General features: G+C 38.9%; 1 long non-coding RNA gene across 1 annotated transcript in view; it reads left to right on the plus strand.

Moving 5' to 3' along the window:
* LOC109371351 (uncharacterized) overlaps positions 1 to 21,096 on the plus strand; it is a 69,652-nt gene extending 48,556 nt beyond the window's left edge. The window contains exons 2-4 of the long non-coding RNA XR_002121861.1: positions 10,928 to 11,024; positions 19,544 to 19,712; positions 20,974 to 21,096. This is a non-coding gene — a long non-coding RNA (uncharacterized LOC109371351). The remainder of the gene's footprint in view (positions 1 to 10,927; positions 11,025 to 19,543; positions 19,713 to 20,973) is intronic.
* Positions 21,097 to 21,836: the final 740 nt, after the last annotated feature.

Below are 21,836 nucleotides of genomic sequence, written 5' to 3' on the forward strand. Positions count from 1 at the left end.
ATTATGTGTCCTCATTATCTGGACTATAATCTGCATATACCTTGGGTATTTCAAAACTGCTTTTGAAAGTTTGCAAATAAACTGCCTATGCATTATCACTCTTTTATTTGCTGCTATTTACCCTAATAAAAACATTACATGCTTTATTTCAAAATAAGAAGAGAGCCAACCATAGTATTTAAAGAGGATGAAAAGGTTGAAGATTTGGAAGGTCTCTGTTGAGTGGAGTTTGGACTAGGACCTCGATCATGTCCCAGAAACATGTTAATTGATAAACCTAAGCTGGTCTCTTAAGGACTAAGCGAAACTAACTTTGACATATTTACTCCTTACACGGTTTTACGCTGCTGCTTCTAGTGAGAACTAGTCAACTTGCCCAATCAATTATTTTTTAAAAACCCATATTCTCATATTTGAGGAAAAGTTTGAAAACTACATGTCTTGCTTCATAGTTATACAGGGGTACGTGATTAAAAATCAGCCCCCCAATAAAAACACGTCCAACAGAGTATTTAAGAATTCTCTTCCATTGATCTTTTATTATTTAGAGAAAAGATGATGAATTTTGGCTGTAACCTTGTAGTTAACTACTTTTGAAATGATATAAACATAAAGTAGGTCATTGATAGTTCAGATATTTAGTTTTTCAGCAGTGTATCAATCAGCTTTGGCTGGAAAACGGCCATAGGAGCTCAGCAGCGTTCACCTGTAAGCCTCCATTTCCTGCTTCTGTGTCTGCGTGGCAGCTGGGGGGTGGGGTGCGGTACTTTGCTGGTCTTGGCTGGGATCATCTGGACTTGGGATCCAGTCACAGGTTCAGGTCAGGTTTGTTTCATGGGTTCTCATCTTCTGGGAACACTTGACTGGATAGGGAATGTTCTCACGCAGGGAGATAGACGGTCCCAGAGAGGATCAGAAGAAACAAATGACGGCTCTCAGGGCCTAGGAGTGAACTTGCACACTGCATTTCCACCTCCATTATTGTACGTTACATGCGAATATGGCAGAGAAACATACTCCTGGCGTATAGACTGGAGTGAGTGTCCCTAAATAACAAACTAATCCAATGCATGTGCTGCATATCATACGCTCTGTTCCTATAAAGCCACAAGCACCCCACCTTAGTCACTAAATTCTCTTGCCCTTTTTTTCCCTTCATGTGTGTCATATCCCTTTTATCCTTCCCATTTCCTTGGTTATTTGTGCCGCATATCTTTGTGAAACTATTACAGTGGCCTCCTTCCCTGTGTCTCATGCAGTTTAACTTCATCTTCTATGCAACTGTCATTTAAAAAAAATTTTTTTTAAGATTTTTATTGGGGAATTGGGGGGATCGGAACAGTGCTGGGGAATTGGGGGAAGGGGAACAGACAAGTCGCTATCGTTTTGTTCTTCAGTCTAGTTGTGGAGGACGTTGCTTCACTGGCCCAAGTTGGCACCATCATTGCGCTCTTTCCGGGCGAGGCAGATCAGTTGCCGGCTTCTGGACGTCCACTCACTGTGGCTGCTGGCCGCTCACGCTGGATGCTGGCTATATTCGGTAGCCCATGGCAGCCCACTGCCACAGGGGCAGCAGCCTACGCCGCCGCCAGCGACTCACGGCAGCCCAGCTCCAGGTTGAGCTGTTGTTCAGCATCTTAGCTGTGGAGGGCAGTGTCACTGGCCCTCATATGTGGGATCCGAACTGGGGCCCTCTGGCGTCCCAAGCCAGTTCTTAACCATCACGCCACTCGGCCGGCCCACAACTGTCATTTTTTAACAAAAAACCTTGGGCATGTTTTTTTTCTGCTCACAATTCAGTGACTCCCTATCGTGGCATGTGGGCATGGAATAAATGCCGCTGTCAACCTAATTGGACCCTTTCCCCCCACTCCCCTCCCTGCCCAATGTCCACATTGCATTTTAGACACCCACACGCTGCCCGCAATCTCTCACACCAGCATGCCCCGCATCTGCCATACCATCTGTCTCCATGCCCCCTTCCCCTGGTCCAAGGGTCAAAGTTCTCCGCATCCTTCAACTCTAGCCCTTGGCTGAGGCTGTCAGTGAGGCAAGGCTAATGTATAAAGCAGGAACAACTGGCAGCGGCTTAGAACCACAAAGGTTTGTTTCCTGTATGGTATCTCTCCATGTCTGGTTGGCTTGGGATCTCTTCATTGGAGCACCCAGACTGATGGAGTAGCTCTTATCTGAGACATTTCACCACAGGGAAAATAAAAAATGGTGAAGCATGAACTTACTCTGAAAACTTCTTGGGAGCAGCACATGCCATTCCCACTCACATTTCATTGACTGAAACAATCACATATCCGTGTCAAAGTTCCATAGGAAGGAGATGTAAAAATCTTCCGCACAGAGAGTCACCTCAGTGCGAGCTAGTAAATATTTTGAAGAATAAGGAAACATACTGCAGAAGCTGTCCTTTTTGTCTTCCTGTTAGATGTAAAGATTCCTTCTACTGTGTAACAATAGCAATAATTAATATATGTTTCATTTATTTAAAGGAATATGTGTGTATATAGTTACACATTTTTATTGATTACTCAATTCATCAAATGCATTTTCCACTTCCACAATAACTTCAGGCAACAGTGTAACTAAACTTTCTGCCACAGCGTAACAAAGACCCCGCTTCCTCCAGCTTCCAGCAATATTTACCACATTTACCTGGGAGCCTCATCTGAAGCTTTATGAGCGAGCAAGAGGTTCTACTGACAATTCCTTCAATGCACCCCAGGCCGTTGCTAACACTTTTTCAAAACCCACTCCCCAGTTCCAAAGCCACTCCTGCATTTGGGGTTTGTATTTTGGCAACATTCCACTCTTGGTGTAAATGTATGTTAGTTATGTATCACTGTGTAATGAATTACTACAAAACTTAGCAGCTTAAAACAACAAACATGTATTACCTCAGGGTCTCAGGGTCAGGAATTCAGGAGTGGGTTGGGTGGCGACTCTTGCTAGGGCTCTGTATGAGGTGTTCAGGCAGCCCCTGGGCTACAGTCATCTGAAGCCTTGACTGTGACCGGAAGATCTGCTTTCAAGATCACTCGTGCACTTGTGGGAAGGCCTCAGCCCATGCGGAGTTTTGTCCAGAGGCTTAAGGCTTTCACCACAGCACCTTCTCGTTGGGTCTGCCTGAGTGTTCCTCAGACGCTGGCCGCTGGCTTCTCTCAGAGTGTGTTTAAGATGGAAGCTTCAGCCTTTTATAAGTAAATTTCAGAAGTGAAATGCCGTCAATTCTGCCATATTCTGTGGGTCACACAGATCAACATTGATATAATACACTATGAGAGAAGAGTATACAATACCAGGGGGTAGGGATCTTTGGGAAAACCAATTAGGAAGCGGGCTACCGTAGACAACATTCTTTCAACCTTGAAAATCTAAATCTCTGAGAGAAAAAAAAACAACAAAACTTCCGTGTGATTATTTTGGTTAACTATTTAATTTTTCACCCCCAAATCTCTTTTATCTATGTGCTAAACTATGTGCCAGTTACTGGACATATAGAAATGAAAATGTAGTCCTTTCTTTGAGGAGCTTACATACTAATAGAGAAATAAACATATAGACAGAAGTTGTAAAACATACATTGTAATTGCTATAATGGTGTATATACATGTCATAATGAGAGTCAGCATAGCAAGATGGTTAGGGACTTTGGTTTGGACTCTTGCTGGACTGCTCATTTTCAATACAGGTTTCACCACTCACTAGTTGTAGTATACCTTTTGCAAGTTCCTGTACCTTTCCTGAGTCAGTTTCCTCATTTGTGAAATACAGATAATATTAGTACCTGCCTATAGGGTTGATGCAAGTTTTAAATGACTTGCACTTAGATAGTAGATAGGGAGACAGACAGACAGACAGACAGACAGACAGACAGACAGACAGACAGACAGACGGACGGATGGATGGATGTGCTTGCAGGTAAGTGTGTCAAACAGTATTTGAGCCTAGATAAAGCAGGGCTTTTGTTGTGTAGAATATTTAATTACACTGTCACTTGCGGTAACATGAAGAGCAGAAAATGCATGTAATGAAGTGGATGATGTAGCTAAGAATATTTCCAACCAGAGTGTTCAAGTGCCACCTGGTTTCCTCCTGCTGCTTTTATTATGATGCAAGAAGAGAGAGATAAGCTAAAGGAAAGGCTATTAACATTTTTAATTACTGTTTTGAAGGTGCCCAGGGTTTAACACACAGGAGAAAGAGACTTAACTAACTAAATAAATCGATAAAAATGTAACCAAAGTGGTGAGGGCAGTGCAATTCTTCTGTAAGACAGGGAGTATCTGGGGAGATGTCATACTGCACGGAGTATAGGGAACTCTCTGTACTTTCTTCTCAATTTTGCAGAGAATCCAAAACTGCTCTAAAAATTTTTAACTGAAATAGTCACATTGAAACCAGTCCATATTGAGCATTCAGTTTTGACTATTATCACTGTGGCCTTTGTTCCTGACAAAATTTAGATGACTCTTGGAAGAGTCTACCATAGACAGATTTCATGATCAGAGGGACAGAAATACGGGGGGCAGAGATGGTGACAAAAATGGGGCTATGGCCTCTAAATTTCATGCAGTTTTTTCTTTCCAGACCCTGTGATCCTAGTTTGAATCTTTAGATTTGGGGCCCTAGTGTGCAAGGATCAGTTCCTAGGACCCTTTTTAAAACACAGAAAAATTAAATTTATTAGGGTGACAGTGGTTAGTAAAATTACATAGGATTCAAGTGTCCAGTTCTATTATCCATCATCTATATCTCACATTGTGGGTTCACCACCCAGAGTCAGTTCTCCTTACGTCACAATATATTTGACCCCATTTACCCTCATCTACTCCCCCCCCCCCCCCGCCTTACCCTCTGGTAACCAGTAAACTGCTGTCTGTGTCTATGAGTTTTTTTAACCCTTTTTAGCATTAATTTACAAGAGCATAGTACCATTTCAGTAGCTTCCACAAGTTGCATTCATTCAGCCCCCTCAAGCTTCAAAAAACAAAAAAACAAACGTTTGTTTGGGGCCAAGGATGTTCCTGTGACAGGCTTGTCAGCCAGTGCCTGTGAAGAGAAATGGGAACCAGCCCTCAGGGCATTTGACCACCTTTCTCTTTCTTCCCACACCATGAATTTCTGCTCCTGAGCACCTGGTTTCTACCTGTGGTCCCAGCTGAGATGTGGGAAAGCAGTAGGCCTGTATGAACAACAGGCCAAGGCAGAGACCTGGAGAAGTAGAACTGTAGCTCACAATGTGTAGCAATAAAGAGGAGGCTAGTACTTTATTTTACTCTAAGAATGTACAAGAGTAAACGGATTTTAATCCTTCAGCTATGCTTTCGATGGAGTAAATTCCCTGGGAGGTCAAAGGCAACCTACACATTTGACCTGGTGGAAGTAAGTTGGAAACAGGTCACTAGACAAGAGTCGGAGAAAGAGGTGAGCTTATTGACATTGGGATGACCCCACTGAAGCCTACCATTGTCTCCCTCTCTATGAAACCCCAGGAGCAGCCTTCACCCTGGGCAGGTGTAGCTAAACTGGCAACTGGACTGGACTGGACTGGATGCTTCGCTGGTTATGAAGAAGAGAGTCCTCTGGCTTCCTTTCCACCTGATACCCTGTTAGTTGTTACAGCAATAACATCACTTGCATGTGTGGGTGGAGGAAGGCGAAAGAGAGTTTTGGAGATGGGGAATTTCATTGTGTACTGGGATAAGCATTTCGTGTTGTTTGCTTATTCCCAACACTTGAGTGTACGGGAGAGAAGCAAAGAGGAGCATTCTTTCTCTGTGTAAAGTAAACGCCTTTAATTCCCTGAAGGATATAATTGAGAATGAGAAGGGAAATAATTTACTGTTCGGGCATTTGTGCTTGTCAAAGTAACAGCTTAGATATTATCAAAAAACAGCTGTACAAAAATATTAATCTTTTTTACTGACACTTAGCTTGACTTTGGTCAAGACTGTCATAAAAAAAACTTGAGACTTTGCATAGCCATTGTGATCATTCACTCTGGGGGACCATCTCCTGCACGAACCCAGTTATAAGGTCATGAAATGTGCCAGAGCTGGTAGAGAAAAACTTGTGTGTTTGAAATTTAAGAGCATGTTTTATTCCCTCTGGTAGTCTTTCTGAAATTCTGTGAGTAGAACTTACCTAGTTTGATTCTTCTTTACTTGGAAATCATGAATAGTTTTTCTTGGAAGTGACCAGATGGAAAAAATTAAAAGTGTTTTAGAAGAGCTATTAGTGCTGGGTGGATTTTTTTTTTCTAGAAGGCCTTTTATTTTTATTTAGGCTTAGATCAAGAACATTTATGAGATTAATGTTAGCTTATCCAACATGATAAACATTGTTTTTATTAGAATTTTAAGCCACAGCTATATGCATTGATGGGCTGGACTTTGTTTTCAATGATTGTCTTTATGTCTCTTGAACATTAAGAAGACAACAAAATGAAAAATTTCACTATGGTTTTGCTTCAAATGGCATAAGGTATTGTCTTTAAAAATATGAACCTGAGTAAGCAGCCTTTTCACAGAAAATATTTAGTCCTGTTCTTACTGCCCCTACTGGATGTTGCTTGGTAAAGAACAAGTACCAAAAGGGTAATGGGGACTGCTCAAAGAACAACCAGCTTCTACTACTAGATTTCCGGGGGGAAAAATAAATTCTACAGGAAAATAATGAGTAAACTCAAAGAAATTCCTTTTCTTCTTAAATTTTGTAAACACATACCGTAATCCCAATTAGCAGAAGTCAAGGTGTTGAAATCCTCAACATTTCCACAAATGGGAAGGTACTTTATAAGATTTTCATGGTGCAGGCATAAACGCTGTGGATTGGCCAAAGGAAGAGCAGGACTCTAAGATCCAGAGAGACAGCCAGATACTTGGATGACCTGTGAATGCAAGGTAGTGGCTCTGCCAGAGCAGGGCATCTGGCCATTAGCGTGTCCCTTGTATAGTTTTACAAGGCAGAGGTTTGGTGTAGAAAGAAAGGAGAAGCCTCTGGAATAATACAATTCTGGGGCCAAATTATGAACAGCTTCATCTTCCACAGATTTCTGAATCTCTCCAAACATCTGTTCTCTCATTTCTGAAATAGGGACAGAAAGTAAAGGGATGTTGGGAAGCAAAGTATCTGGTGGGGCTCACCAAGGTGAATTCTCTTCCACTTGGCATTGATGTCTGTCTGGGTCAGGCTTATATTTAATTTGTCAGTGTACTTCACCAGGAGGTATTTATCTTAAAGGGTCACAGCTCTCTCTCTGCATACACCAGCTCAATAAATATACAGACCATGTTATCCCCCAAGAAGAATACAAAGGATTTAGGGAGGTAAATTTTAGCCAGTTTGAAAGTAGCTGTAGAATAGTAGAAAGAACAATAGCCTTGAAGTTCTAACCCCACACTCAGCCTGTTACTTTTACCTGTCGGACCCTCAGCTTCCTCATTTGTGTGATGAAGCAGATGCCTGCTTGGCAGGGAGGATATGACAATTTAGTGAGGTGTGCAAAAGTGCCGAGACCATAGTAGATGGCTAATGAAAGTTTGTTATGGAAAAATCAAATAAAAACATTATCATTGGCTGAAAGTGGAAAGGACGCCGGACTTCCTGATACGTTTTTAGCATAACATGAGCAAAGACACCTCAGCAGCTTGTTGTACCTATGATCGTTCCTCTGTTTTCATGTTCATGCATAGTATATATTAATATTGCATTGATTATTTTTTCACAATGGCTTGCCAGAGGACCTTTACTCATTATCTTGTTACAACCCAATAAGTGGGTGAATTCTTCCGTCCAGTGTCTTTGGCACAATCAAGTATATCTCAACATGTTTTTCAAGTTGCTCTATGTAAGTCCTGGTCTGTTCCCCTCTAGTTAGAAAGCCTACAGAAAAAGGCTTTCTTAGTCTCATGCTTCAATACAAGATTGACATGTTTTGCTTATACAGAGATGATGACAGGTCTCCAAATAGCTCGTGATATGTGAACTTGATTGTGCTTCCAGGGGTGAAAAGGGATTTTGAATGAACCATTTACCTACATTTAACCTGGTGCTCCTGGTGATACCTTGAGAGCAAAGACACATTTTTGAGAGAGAAGTGACAGGTCACATATAGGGTAAAAAATCAAGTAGACTTTGAATGGAGTTCATGCTAGAAAGACATTACTAGGTTGTTCACCTCTGATATAACTGGTTCTTGCAAAATTTATGCTAGTTATTTTTCAGTTGGCTTAAATACAGTAACCAAGACACAAATTTTACAGGAAAGGTCCCACAGAAATAAATAATAATAACTGTGAATATGATCTTTTTGTTTCTGAAAAATTCTAACTGGAAGTTTCACTTTCATATTCCTTTACATTTCAGTAATGAAAAAATTTTATTATCCTTTAAAGGTAAACCTGATGTTACCCTGAACCTTCAAAGGAGCTTATTTGGTGCCCTGTTTTGAAATATGAATACAAATAAACCAATCATTGTAAAATGCTTTTCACATATTGTAAGATATGGTATTATCTGAACCTCACGTCACTTATGATAAAACAAGGAAAAAGGTATCCTTTTTAATACAAAGGTAAAACAGAGGTAAAGAAAGACATGACAATGCTAAAGAAATAGGACATTTTTATTTACTATGTTTGCTTACGTGATGTCATGTTTTTCTAGCAGTTTTGTTTGGTTGGTTTTTTAATGAACACAGAGAAGACATGATACCAGTTCCCATAGTTTCGGATCCCTCAATTTCTCCAATTTCCAATCCATTACTGCAGTATAATTTCTTATTCAATTTATAGTTGAACTCTTACCCCAGTTATAGTGGCTGATAATGGATCATTCATCCAATTTCTATTGGTATAGAGCCAAACAAATGAAAAGTGGAGTGCAGTCATTATTATCAAGTAAATTCACTTGTACCATATACATGTAGAGTATATAATGTCTAGGTGGAATCAAGAGAACCAATTTTCAGCAAAAATCAGCCCTTCCAGAGGACAGTCCATTTACAAAGCATCGTACTCAGGGATATTTGGCCCACGAGGGTCATGTTCATCATCCCCTGATACTTAGTGTCAAGTAGCTCAGGTTTTCCTTTTTTTTTTTTTTCATGCTAATTTATAAGGATTGGCATGTTCTATTTTTTTAATTTTTTAAATTATCCAAATTTTAATTTTGGAGAAGCAGATCAAATTGGATGAGTTCCTGGAACCATTCTTTATGGATCCTCAGTGTTCAGATGTCCTGGATGTGGTGAGGTTAACATTGACCTTCCGAGTTGGAGACTAGCTCTTCTGGCCTTGTCTTCCACATGGATAATAGTACCTGGAAGCAGCGAAGTTACAAAGGATACAAATGATCCGTTCCAAGCTTTCAAGAACATCTGGTAGTTTTTAGTTTTTCTTCCCTCATATTTCTCCACTAGTATATTTTCTCTCAATGCAGAAACACCTTAGAATATAGACTTATGACAGTATGAAAGCTGTTTGGAACTGTAAATCCTGATTTGCTATGCTGCTCCCCCCACCCACCCACCCTCCCACACACATATGTAATAATGCTGAGAGGAAACAATTAAAAATAATGTCAGCTTTATTGCACCTGAGTTTACAACTTTTCAACACAGCAACTGCAGCAAGACTTGAAGAGACATCCAAAGGACTCATAAAATGCCCTTAAATATCAATTTGAAAGGGAATTCGTTTGTAACCTTTCTGTTCTGCCAAAAAAGGGAAATTTCCTGAAACGTTTGCCGATTTTTCTCAGACTCAGGGTATAATGCCCTAGATACTGAGATCCTCTGGAAATTATTGAGACAGCTTGCAACTTTCTCATTCTCATTCATCCAGGAAAGGAAACAAATAAGCATATCTTTTATGATGTGGCAATGGGAACACTGGAATGTATTGACTGATCTGTTAGAGAAGTGAGATGCCAAGAATGTCCTCTTTCAGCTGCTGGTATCTGATGTGTTTCCCCAAATAAACCCAGTCATAGACCTGAGACTTCTTACAAGTTCATTGTATGCTTTCCCAAATTATCGTTCTAAATCAGGCTTTCTCAACCTTGGCTCTCTTGACAGTTTGGGTCAGGTAATTCTTTACAGCAGGGAGGGGAATGTCCTGTGCATTATGGAATGTTTAGTAGCATCCTTGGCCTTTACCAATTAGATGCCAGTTAGCACCCCCACTCAATTATAACAACCAAAAATGTCTCCAGACATTGCCCGATGACCCCTGGAGGACACATTGCCCTTGGTTGAGAACCATTGCTGTAAATCTTGGCAAAAACAAACAAGCAAAACAACTTTAATACGTCTAAGGCTTAAGAAGTAATTTAGGATGTTATATATATCTAGGATTTTATATATATCTAATAATCCTATATAGATATATGCTAGATATATATTTATAGTATATACTACATATATAATATACACTATATTATTTTAGTCTTATATAGCTATAATATATAGATACATATTTAATATGTATTTAGTATATATGTATATCTATATCTTTTTGTGTCTTTCATATACAAGTCTCTAAGCTCTTTGATTGGTCCCCTAAGAGAAGCTAAGGATTAGCTTCAAAACAATTTTCTTCTCCATCATAACTCTTGCAAGATGCGTATATTTTGAAAAGTGGTTTTAATATGGGGCTGCCTGTTTAGTACTGATAGAAACCATTTTTGCCTTCTGCACATCACCCAGGGCATCTCAGATCTTAGTTGGGGAAGAGTATGTTGCTGGGCTAGCTTCAAGTGTAATCATATCACTACTTTTAAATATATTTGCTGGTAGGACGATCTTATGTGCAGCTGTCTCCAAGAGCTAGCCAACAAGTGCCTCATTGGGACAGGTTTTCCATCTTCCTCTCCCACACCTTTTTTTTTCTCTCCCTTTTCCATGCTACAGGTATATTGATCTTGTTGAGAGAGCTCACTCAGAGAAGTAATCAAGACAGCAATGTATTGAAAACAAAGCCATGAATCTGACAAGAAAGGTACTGAAGGTAAGTAAGAAGATGGGGTTGCATTTTTATGATGTGTTAGAAAAAGTCATCCTCGAAAAATCTGGCTCTGGAGGCCAACAATTATTCACTTTGGGGGAATGTATCATGCAAAAGATCTCTTGATTTTAGGAAATCTTAAAATGACCTATATTGTCCTGGGTGCTTTACTCGGGAACATGGACCAAGTTTCAATCTGAGAAAGAATGTTGACTTAATGCAGGAGCTTTTTCTGGGCCAAGTTCCCTTCTTTGTAATCTCCCAAGTGTTATAATTAATATATATTTGAAATCAAAGATACGTGAACATGGAATTTCGCCCACAGATTAATTATTTGGGTTTTCAGAATTCGGGAGAATTTACTGGCTGAAGCAGATGTTTCTGAATTTTATCTCTTCCCTGAAGTCTCTACAGATTGAAATTCCTTTTAGACGGCATGATTCAAGAGTTTGATAACCTAAAAATAACCATCCAATAAAGTCACTGCACCTTTCCTCAGTGTTTCTGATCAGATGTTTTTCAAGAAAACACTGACATTTGTACCAAAGCTCTTATGTTAGTGATCTCTTAAAAGTTCAAATCTGTAATGGAGAATAAGAAAAGTTTACACAGTCATAGACCTAAGACTATTTCTTGACTTCATCCTAAATGTAATACTTTGCTCTTTACAAGTCCTTAAATATGTAATAACTCTGAAAGATGTAAATTCCCTATGAATCTCTACTTTGTCCAAAACTTGAAACCCCATCTCCTTAACTTGGAACAAATTTCATCCATTAATACTGTATTGGCGTGAAAGGGAAGCCAAATGTAAGGAGAGTACTAACAAGTCGAAGTATGTTCATTTGCGTAGGTTAGTAACCATAAAATTCACAGTAAAAGAAATTGTGTTGGTAAGGAATACAAGTCCGTTCTGAAGATACACACACACATGCAGGGTGCCAAAAATATGTGTACACATTTCAAGAGAGGAAAACTGTATTAAAATTGTGATACATATTGTGATACTCTCTATATACCAATAACAAAAGGTGAATACAAGTCACGTTTGACTTCTGCAGTTACAAGAGGTGCTCAAAGTGGTTACCATCAGCGTCCAGACACTTCTGATTACGGTGAACTACTGCTTGAGCAACATTGACCAAAGTGTCCACTTGTATATATATACTCCCTGTTTTCTCCTTTCATTAGCAGTGTTTACATTGTATACATGGAGATCAACATCCATTGGCCACTTTTGGGTGATAAGGTAGAAAAGAAGAACCAGAAGACTAAATTGTCTCATTTGCCCTCATTTTTGATCTGAGAAACTAAAGAGGATGTTGGTGGTTAGTATTGCTAAATTTTTTACCCCACACCATAGGGCATAGGAATACAAAGCCCTTAAATGGTTTCTCTGTAATCGTTAAATTATAAGATGATTATGGCCGATTCTTTAGAAAATATGAAAATAGGACAGAGCTTTTTACCCAGTGCTCATCTTTTGAAACTATCACACTAGAGTCCCCTCATGGAATAGGTCCCATGCAATCTCCTAGCCTTGACTGAATCCAATCCATTCATTCAACATTCAACAATTTTTTTTAGTAGTTTGATATGTCCCTGGAAGTATCCTAAGAACCAAAAATACATTGGTGAACTATAAAAACTCATGGAGCTTCTATTCTAGTGTAGGATAAGAGGAGAGGGACAGTAAGAAATTAAACCAATAAAAAAAAGATAATTTAGATAGTGATAAGTTCCATAAAGAAAATTAAACAGGGTAATAGATTAGGAAGTAATGACCAAGATGTAGAGGAGATTTTAGATTGAGTTGTTAGGGCGTGGCTCTCTGGAGAGGTCACATTTGAGCTTAGACATGAACGATAAGAGTCATCCAAATATGTAGACTTAGGAGAAGAACATTTCAGATGAAGGGAATTGCAATGATGACCTTATGTTAGGAATGAGGTTGGTGTCCTTTATTTGTAGAAGAAAACCTAGTAGCTCTAGATTTTAGGGTGTGATACTATTATGCACTGAATTGTGTCCCTGACCCCAAATTCATATGTTGAAGCTCTAACACCCAAAGTGACTTTATTATGGCCTTAAGGAAGTAATTAAAGTTAGTTGAGGTCATAAGGACAGGGCCCTAATATGACAGAAGTGTATCCTTATAAGAAGAGAAAAAGACACCAGATATCTCTCTCTTTCCACACATGCACACAGAAAACTTCATGTGAGGACACAGTGAGAAGGCAGCCGTCTGCAAGGCAGGAAAAAAGACCTCACTAGAAACCAAACCTGCCAACGCCTTGTTCTTGGACTTCCAGCCTCCAGAATTGTGAGAAAATACATTTCTGTTGTTCAAGCCATCTAGTCTGTGGTACTTGGTTATGGCGACCTAACCTAGGGGCCGGTTGAAAATAAGGCCAGTGACTAGTTTATGTAAATAAATTACTCTGTGAGTTAGGAAGTTTTCATTTATTTGAAGTGCAGTGGAATGCCATTAGAGGATTTTAAAAAGAAGAGTTGATGTGGTCTGATTTATATTTTGAAGATGTCACTCTGGCTGCTGTGTGAAATTATCCGTCGGGAGTATGGAGAGTAGCAAGAGAGAGACCAGTTGGGATTCTCAGGGAAGAAATAATAGTGGCTTGTATGAGGAATGGTCATGGTGGAGATTATGAAAAATGTTTGAATTCAAGATGTATTTTGAAGATAGGGCTAGCAGAATTAGAGAGTAAACTGGATATGGTTTTTGAGAGTATGAGAGAAGTCCCGAGACAGTTTTGGCTTGGTCAAATGGAGGTAGGGTGATTTAGTGAGGTACTGTTTTTCTATCTGGGAAGGAATAGGCTATTTGAGTTCAGTGGGCAGGAATTGAAAGTTCTATTTTGATTGTGGTGGAGATATCAAATGGGAAAGTTGTATATGTAAGTTTGGAGCTCAGTAGAGCAGTCCTAGTTGGAGATATAATTTTAAGATTTATTGGAGAGCGGAAGGTATTTTAAAGGGACTAAAATTAAATTTTCTAAGGATAGACTGTAGATAGAAAAGAATCAGAATTCAATGACTGAGATCCAGGTCACTCCAATGTTTAGAGTTCTCTCAAACATTTAAAGAAGAGTTAGCGAGATTCTACACAACCTCATCTGGAAAACAGAACCTGAAGAAACACTTTTCAACTCCTTTCATGAGGCCAAAATTACCTTGATTTCACAAATAGACAAAGGCGGTACAGGGAAAAAAAAGCTATAGACCAGTATCTCACTGAACTTAGACATAAAATTCCTAAACGAAATATAAGCAACTCAAATCCAGCAATATTTAAAATCAGTTATATACCACAGCCAAAAAGGATTTATTCAGGTTATGCAGTGTGAGGTAAATATTTGAAATTCAATTAGTGTAACCTACTATATCAGCCAACAGGCTAAAGAAAAATCACGTGATCATATCAATTGGTAGAGATCAAACATGATAAAATTTGAAACGCATTTATAACATATGTATTTAAAACCTCTCTTGGAAAACAAGAAATAGAGGGGAAGATCCACAGTTTGATAAACAGCATATCCGCCTTCCCCCCAAAACAAACAAACAACAACAACAAAAAAACCCAGCTAGCATCATACTTACTGGTGGATTGCTGAATGAGTTTCCACCAAGCTCAGGAACAAGACAAGAGTCTTTGCTCTCATCACTGTTACTCAGCAGACTGATAGTAATTGTAGCCAGTGCAATAAGGCACAAAAAGAAATAAAAAGCATACAGATTGGAGAGGAAAAAATAAAACTGTCCCTATTTCCAAATGACATGATTTTATACATGGAAAATGCCCAAGGATCGACAAAAAACCCCTAGTACTAATAAATGAGTTTATCAACATCACAGGATACAAAATCAACACACAAAAATCGAGTATATTTTTATATACTTGCAATGAATAAGTGGAAACTAAAATAAAAAAATGCAAGGTTATTGATAATCACCCCCCCCAAAAAGGAATAATTATGTATAAATCTAACAATATATTTACAGGACCCATATCCTGAAAATGATAAAACACTGATGAAAAAAATAATCAAAGAATATCTAAATAAATGGAGAGACAATCATGTCTCATGGATAGAAAGACTCAATATAGTAAAAATGTCAATTTTCCCCAATTTGATCTATAGGGTTAGTGCCATTTATATAAAAATTGCAGCAATATTTTATAAATATAGAGAAGAGAAGCTAATTCTAAAATTTATATGGCAAAGCACGGGTCCAGAAATAGCTAAAATAGTTTTGAAAAAGAATAAAGTGAAAGGAATCATTCTACCTAAAATTAAGACTTCTTATATGGTTACAATAATAAGAGAGTGTGGGATTGATGGAGGCATAGACACTTAGATCAATGGAATGGAAGAGAGAACCCAGAAGTAGACAGATATGCCCAACTGAGTTTTGAAAAAGTTACAAAAGCATATATTTTTTTGAATTAGTGTTTTGGATTTCTTTGGATTCCCAGGAGTGGAATTGCTGGGTCATAGGTCGTTCCATTTTCAATTTTTTGAGGTACCTCCATACTGTTTTCTATAGTAGCTGCACCAATTTGCAATCCCACCAACAGTGCACAAGGGTTCCCTTTTTTCCACATCCTTGCCAACACTCGTTTGTTGATTTTTTTATGATATCCATTCTGACTGGAGTCAGGTGGTATCTCATTGTGGTTCTTATTTGCATTTCTCTAACGATTAGTGATGTTGAGCATTTGCAATGGCATGGATGGACCTAGAGACTATTATGCTAACTGAAATAAGTCAGATGGAGAAAGACAAATACCATGTGATCTCACTTATATGTGGAATCTGAAGAACAGAATAAACGAACAAACAAAACAGACTCAGAGATATAGGAAAAAACAACAACAGCTGAGGGTTGCTAGGTGGGAGGGTGGTGGGGATGAGGGAAAGGTAAAGGGATTAAAAAGTACAATTTAGTAATCACAATATAGCCACGGGGATATAAAATACAGTTTGGGGAATATAATCACTAATGTTGTAAAGATTCTGTAGGGGGTCAGATGGGCCCCTGTCTTATTAGGGAGACCACCTGATGGACTGTGTAGATGTCAGACCATTATGCTGTACACCTGAAGCTGAATAATATGGAATATCAACTATAATTAAATATTATATATATATATATATATATATATATATATATATATAGTCATGGGACATGGAGTACAGCATGGGAAATAGGGTCAATGGAATTGTAACAGCTATATACAATATCAGAGGGGTAGTAGATGGGGGAGGGGGATTATCACTTTGTGAGAGGTGTAAATGTCTATTACATTGTTTTGTACACCTGAAACTAATGAAAAGAAAAGAAAAAGTTACAAAAGCAATTCAATGGTAGGACAGTCTTTTCAATACATGGTGCTAAATCTATTGGTCCTTCAAAGGCAAATAAATGAATCTCAACCTAAATATATTACTTTCTACAAAAATAAATTCAAAGTGGATCATGGATTTAAGTGTAAAACTACAAAACTTTGAGAATAAAACATAGGGCAATATTTTCAGGATTTAGGGCAAGCTGAAGAATTCTTAGACATGACACCAAAAGCATGACCTGTAAAAGAAAATAATTGTTTATTGGACTTCATAAAAATTAAAAGCTCTTTTTTCTATGAAAGACCATATTAAGAGGAGGTAAAGTTCATCTAAAGAGTGGAAGAAAATATTTGCAAATCACAGTACCCAACTTAGGACTTGTATTTAGAATGTATAAATAACTCTCAAACCCCAACATTAAAAACAGGGGAGAAAAGTAATTCAATTACAAAATGTGCAAATGAAATGAACAGAAATTTTATCAAAGGGGAAATATAGATGGCAAATGAACACATGAAGAGATATTTATCATCATTAGCTATTACGGAAATACAAATTAATCACAATGAGATATGACTACACCCATAGAACAGCTTCATAAAGAAAAGCAAGTGATTAAATAGTTAATGGCTGAAACTAAAACAATTTGAGCAACAAAATAAGTAACATAGATTATAGCCCAAAGTATAAAATAAATATACATTAATCCATTCTGGTATAAATAAATGATAGAAAAATAAATAAATGGAGGAGAAAAGATAAATTATCCTTAAAAAATAATTCCAAATATCAGATGTAGATGATCCCCCCTATCCAGGAGGTGAATCTTATAGACTCACTTCCAAAGAATAGAATCTGGAAAGGGCAATACATTAACGTTACACTTCCTTGGCTAGATGATCAAGGTTAACATCATGGTGATGCCATGTGGAGTCCATGGACCCACTGACATTATGTGATGATGAGGACACTTTTTATCTCTGTGGCTCTTTTCAAAACTGGTAGCCTCGGTCTAAGTATGAGAAAAATATCAGTAAAACTCAAACTCCAGAACATTTTACAACATGCTGGTCCAGAACTCCTCAGAACAGTGGAGGTCGTGAAAAACAAGGAATGTCTGAAAAACTGTCACAGACCAGAGGCCACTAAAGAGATATGACAGCTAAAGACAATGTGGGATCCTAGATGAGATCCTGGAACAAAACAAAAACATAAGTAGAAAAAAGAAGAACAAACAAAACCCTGCTGAAATCTGAATAAAGCCTGGAGTTTAGTTAATAGTAATGTCCCCATGTTGGTTTCTTAGTTTTGACAAATGCACCACAGAAATGTAAGATGATAACATTCGGGGAAACTGAACCTGAGACGTGTGTGGGAACTCTCTGTACTGTCTTTGTAACTCTTCCAAAGATTTAAAATTGTTCCAAAATGAAAAGTATGTTTAACAAATACTATTTTACGAGTTAAGCAAAAGTATAAAGTTCCCAAGAATAAATAAAACGATGTGTAAGAACAAATATAAAACTTTACTGACAGATAATAAAGATCTAAATGAGTGGAAAGGTATAACAAGTTCATTCTTTAGATATGTCAGTTCTTCCTAAATTGCAACAGCGACAGCAAAAAATGTCCTCGTGTTGCCAATTCGTTGACCTTTAGGTCATAAAAGTTTTAAAAAGAAGGCTAGAGAATTTAATTTAAATAGAAATGATTAATTGTGAGACACTTTTAATGGAAGATTTAATGTACCTAATGTACCGGTCACCATAATTATTAACTAAATGTCATCATTTCAGTTATTTTTTCATTTCACGAACAAACACGCACTGAATGCCCTATGTATCAGGGGCTCTGTAGAAACACTCTTCAAGAATGAGCAAGTTGTGGGTCAAATTGCTCTGCTACCTGATAACAATCCTCAATATTATTTTGAAGTTAAAAGTAGTGAGGTCAATAAAGAGAAACCTAAGTTCCAAAGAAAATTTAGGACCAGAATTAACTGGCACTTGTTGAGCTCTTCACATCTCCTTGGTAGTATGTAGATAGGACTCCCACGTGTTTAGCGTGGAGCTCATCAAATGAGAACAAGGGCAAACCAAAGGGACTTGATGGCGCAACTGAACGAGGCAGTCACGGAAAACATGAAGTTTGCAGTTCTGAAGTAACAGGACCCCCCGTGTCCCACAGGCTGGGGTATACTATCTGTTCACTGCTTCCAATAGCCTCAGGAGGCCATGTTATTATGATTATGTTACAGATTAGGAAATAGACTTAAAGAGGTTACTTAATATATTGAAACCCGTATAGCTAGTAAATGATGGAGCCAGCATTAGAGCCCAAATCCATACCGTCCATCTCTGCTTGATTCTCCTGAACTGACACTATGATCAGAAGTTTCTCTGCAGGACAACAAACAATGACAATGTATTTCCAATATTCTGGCACCCAGTGAGCCTGTGTGTTTAGGTAAGGGTGAAAATGGAATCGCTCGTTTTTCTCTTGTTAATAAATCCTTAAGTCAAGCAAACTCTAAATATAAATGCCTTGGAACTCAGCGGAACTGTGGGGGTTTTTTATTATTAAAAAAAGGGGGGATTGAATTTCAAGACCAGTGATTTCTGGGAAGAGCCGTACATGTGAGTAGCGCTAGTGCACGGGAGGTCCCGCCATATTGGGACAGGTCCTAATTGGCGGAAAGAAAAGGAAAGATTCATAATGAATATAATAACAGGGAGAGAGGGAACAAAACAAGACTCCTTTCTCTACTCCTTCTAATCAAGGGGCCTGATAAAAGACACAGACACACAGCAAGAACGTTCCAAGGTTGAATCACATTGACTTCCAAACCTGTGTCATTTAAAGTGTAGGTTCAGAAAAATAAGCAACCAACAGTCAAACAAAGCCCTCTCATCTTGGGCCAAATGCTGAGCTGAACTAAAGCAGGATATTTTCTAGAAGGTTATTAAATGTTTGGCAAACATTAAGCAATCCTGTATTTGTTATACAATTATTCTGAAGCTCCCACAGCTTCAGTGATTCTAATAGGTTTAAGTAAAGAGCAAATATGGGGAAATTGTTAATGACCACTATTCAAATGGACAAATGTGAAACACAAGGGCGGGACCTCTTTCATCATTTATATTATTACAGGTGCCCACTTTGATGGCTTGTCGCGCTGGTGCCTTTGATCTCTGTAGAAACCGCTTTGCTCCACTTCAGAAGAGACTGTCATGTGCCCCATTCGCTGGCCTTTGGATCAAACCAGCAGCAGACCTCACAGATAGAACCCCACCACTGGCCATTCACAAAGAGGGGAACTGTAAGTCCTTTGCGTCACTTCCAAACGTTTCTGTCGACAGAGAACAGTTAAGAAAAAAAATTCTGTTAGCTAACGTTGCCATCTGCTTTGGTTACTAATAAGGCCTTCATCAGGAAGTGTTTTGCCAAAGCCCTTTTATTTTTGGCTATTTAAGGAATAAAAAATTGAGCCTGGGTAGACGTTATAAAAAATGCCTAAGTGTTGGTTTTATGCCTTTGCAGTTGCTGCTGATAACACTCCTATGTGCGATTCCAAACCTGATTTTAGGGAAGGATGTTTTGATGGGCAGGAGGCCGCCTTTGGATTTTCCATGGGGTTTTTTTTCCTACTAGCACACATTTTTCATCTTGGGGACAGTAACACATACATTTTTGAGGTAAAGGAAAGACATTTTGCCATCATGGGGGACAGAGTAAATATATCTGGTCCTTGTAAGGATTGAGAGCCTGACTCATTTACACTGTGTTTTACTTATCTAAGACTAAATTAAGAAAAGTGAAACGGTAGGGTGGACTAGCTTCACATTTGTAGTCAAGGTCCTAGGACCAAACCTAAAATTTAACGTTTATTAGTTGGCTCATCATGGGTAAGTCGATTCATACCTCACAGACTCCTTGTCTCTTTCTGAGACTAATATCATCAGCTTGTCTCCATGAACAGTTGATTTAATACTTACGAGAATAGTTTGTAAATGGTGAGCCCTGCATTGATATTGACTAAAAGGAAGACGGGGCCACAAGGCTCAAGTTGTAGGGAATTTGGGAGAATATTCTAAGGAGCTTTTAAACAGCACATTGTGGAAACATGAAATACTGATTTATGTTTGTTTTCTATTGCTGCGGAAGCGTTTACCACACACTTTGCGGCTCAAAACAACACACGTTTATATCTCATGGGAGTCTGGGCCTGGCTTATCTGGGTTCTCTGGAAAGCTATAATCCAGATGTCAGCCACAGCTGGCCTCTCATCTAAAGGCTCCACCGGATCTGCTACTAGCCCCGCTCAGGTTGTTGGCAGAGTTCACCCCTTTGCGTTTTCTCTGATTAGAAACAAGGCGCTAGTCCCGCTTACGCCCACGGGGAGCAGTTTTCACAAAGATGTGAACACCTGAACGCAAGGGTCATGAGGCTGCCTCAGAGTCTGTCCACCAAACTATTCAGTTTCAGGTCTCTCGATGTTAAATATACACATCAGAGCATTTCTTCATCTCCTAGAATACAGACTTTCAGCATTGACCACCCTCCCCTTTTTTTTTTAACAGATCCTACTGTAGAAACGAGCACGTGATATAAAAATAGAACATGCCATGTCCCTGCAAAGTGCAGATATACAGAGTTTTCTACTTATCAGCCAACACTGGGAGTCGGATCTTACTATTCTCCTCTAAAACAAGGTGAAGTTTCTTTTCACTTGTGATGTTTCAGCGAGGTCGGGAAGTCACAGTGAGCGTTGCCATATGGGCCAGTTATCTTGTGATTGCCCTTCTGTAATCATTCTCCATCTTGCTCGGTAACCTGGGACCTGTATAGTTTCCATCAAGTCCCCTGAATTCCAGTGGTGTTCAGTCAGTGGGAGGCCACAGCAGGAGTGAAGAGATAAGAAGAGTGAAATCATTTCATGTATCCCCGACCCCCCTCTCTTAGGGGAGCAGCTTAGGCTTCTTGTTCCCCCACCTCCACCCCCACGCAAACATTATCTTCTTCTCATGGCGGTTCCTCATAGGATGCTCCTATCAGGATTCAGTGACTTTTCTCATACGTCGTCCATTAGGCAAGATGATAACACTTTGGATGTCACTATCCCTGGGATGCTACCATAAGTGTGTGCGTGTGCTTGTGTGTGTGTATGTGCATGTGTGCACGTACATGTATGTGGGCATGTGCATGCATGTACATGTGCATGTGCATGTGTGAGTGCATGCATGTGCGTGTGTGTGTGGAGTTTCTCTGAGCCCTCCCCACAATTTTACCAATAGTTTTTTTATTAAATCTTCCTCAACTTACTATATAGTGAGTGTGACATTTTTTCTTGCTGGCATGCTGGTAGATATATCACCCGAAGCATTTAAGTTTTATGAGCTCAGGGGTTTGTGCATAAGAGGTAATCAGAAATTGTCGTTGAATG

This window comes from Hipposideros armiger, unplaced genomic scaffold, assembly GCF_001890085.2.
Source record: "Hipposideros armiger isolate ML-2016 unplaced genomic scaffold, ASM189008v1 scaffold_562, whole genome shotgun sequence".
Classification (NCBI taxonomy): domain Eukaryota; kingdom Metazoa; phylum Chordata; class Mammalia; order Chiroptera; family Hipposideridae; genus Hipposideros; species Hipposideros armiger.